A 2,471-nucleotide genomic window follows, 5' to 3' on the forward strand; every position below is an offset into this window, starting at 1 on the left:
GCTCAGCAGTTAAGAACACTGATTGTTTTTGCAGAGACCCAGGTTCAGATCCCAGCACCCACATGGCAGCTAACAACTGTCCGTAACTCCAGTTCTAGGGGATCTGATGCCCTCTTCTGACCTCTACAGGCATTGCACAACATGAGTGCACTTCCATACATGCAAGCAACACATACACATAAAATAAAAAAACGAATATTTCAAAAAAAAATCCTTTCTGAGAGACGATTCAATTTTCTTAAATATTCTAAAAGTATTTGGGGCTGGAAATATATACTTGGGGATCTAAAATGTATTCTTTTCACCTCATTTACTTTCTGTGCCATGTATCAATTTAAATACCATTATGTGGATACCTTCACATATATCTCATCGCTGTTTATTTGGTCTTATGAGGATGGTGTGTCAATATTTCCACATCTTGGCTATCACTGTATCAATGATATTTTGACACTAAGAATTGATATTGTTACTATCACATTTTATCCACTTTAGCATGTGTCTAAAACTAGCACATTTCATTTAAATTTAATATATTTTGGAAAGAATACACATCACTATTCTATACTTTGATAACTTCTCACAATGTGTTTATGAAGAAACACATCAATAACATCCAGATATGGAATATACCAGTGTGAGAGAAGCTTCTATGGGAAATTTGGAGTTGGACTAATGAAAGTCTGTTTAGAAGCACTTCCTGTGCCTGGGTACAACTGCTGCATGCCTGGACCCGTCAGTCAACTACAGTGAGTGATTTAGGAGGGGCACTTGGATTGGATTCTGAAAATGAGATCTGTTCCCTGAGGAAAATTGTTCCCTTTCACACTGGACATAGACAAGAGAGAACCCATCTCTAAGAGTCATCCACGCCCTCACTGCTGCAGGAGGAGAGAGCTCTCCCCAAAAGACCCTCCTCCTGGAAATCAGAGGTGAGAAATGCAGAAGGAGAACCTTGGTGTTGCACTAAATTTTCTTCCCTTTTCTTTCTCATTCTGGGGAGGCTTGGTGTGCACTCCCTCCCACGGCCCCAAGGCCCACAGACTAACATAAGACATTTTTAATTTGGGTTTCCTTTATGGTAGGGAGTGAGGAGGTGACTTACAAAGAAGCCTTGCATTGCTGGGCTGCCATTCGTTCGAATGCTTCTGAGCCCCGCCCACAGTCTCTGTTAGCTTTCACAGGGCCCTGTGATCTTGCCCCAGCTCTGTAAATGCCCCATCATGCTTCCACACTTGCAGGACCACTGGGCTCACACACTTCTTTTTCCCATTCCAAACTCCCCCCAAGCTAACTCTGCAATTAACTCTCCACAGCAGCCCCGCCCTTTTTCCCAGGGTGCCCTGCACTCACCCTAGCTCACCTAGGAACAAGTGTTTTCTGGGCTACAGTTGGAGAGGCTGATTATCTGTGCTCTGGACAAAGCCACGTCTTGAGATCCATGGAACCCTGAGCTCTCCTGGGGCAGCATGAATGGCCTGTCCCTGTTCTAGCCAGGATAGACTGAATCCTGAATGTCTTCTGCACATATATGTCCTGCAAGATGAATATGAATACATACTTTCAGAGAAAATGATTGAAGCAGAATTCAGCTCCAAGTCACTCAAGTCAGTCAGATGTTTTGTCTCTCCAGAATCTCCTTGTATGAGGCTAAATGTGATAATAGCTCTTTCTCAAAATTTTCAGGAATTACACTTTCCCTATAGAAAAATAGTTCTACGCATGGGGACGGGCACATTATCTACTCATAGTCTTATATTTACCTGCTTGTTTCCGGTTATTGCACAACCTTTTCATCCTGTCCAATTAAACCCTCTAGATCACACTCTCACCCCCACCACCCCCTTCCTTTCCTGTTAATAATATCCATTCAGTCTCTGATGACCAACTCCTACTGGAGATGTCATGGTGGAATCAAATCCCTCCTGTAAGAGGCGTTTATTCCCCATGAGCATAGGCAGGAGTGATGCTCCAAGCTTGCTCTCTTGAGCTTTCTGACTTGAGGTGCTAAATCATGGCCTCTTGAGTCATCATATTGAATAGAGGTCTTTGTACAGTGATTCCAGGTTCTTCAGGGAGGGATTCTCTAAGGCACACGACTCCATGTCATACAATGTTATAAAACTGATGCACTTAATCACTAAATCTTATTTATAAGTAATCATAGAGCCAGAATCATAGAGACAGAGCCACTGGTAAGGAAGTGCGTCCTCTCCTGGTGCTGTGTGCCTGTTAGTGATGTTTTCCTTCATGGTTCACCTCAGCATGGCTGGAATGCTGTGGACATGCTACTTCAGATCTCAGGGGTTTGAAGTAGTAGATCTTTTGATTAGATGTCTGTTAATTCCTTCCAGATTACTTCAGTGAATAGAGCAGACCATACTTTCAGGCGTAAGTACTTTGCATGTACTAATCATCAATCCTAGAAGCTTCTGCCCAGGGCACTTGTTCAGTAGGTGAAACTCATTCTC

This window comes from Nannospalax galili, unplaced genomic scaffold (genome assembly GCF_000622305.1).
Source record: "Nannospalax galili isolate Female #2095 unplaced genomic scaffold, S.galili_v1.0 scaffold2937, whole genome shotgun sequence".
Taxonomy (NCBI): domain Eukaryota; kingdom Metazoa; phylum Chordata; class Mammalia; order Rodentia; family Spalacidae; genus Nannospalax; species Nannospalax galili.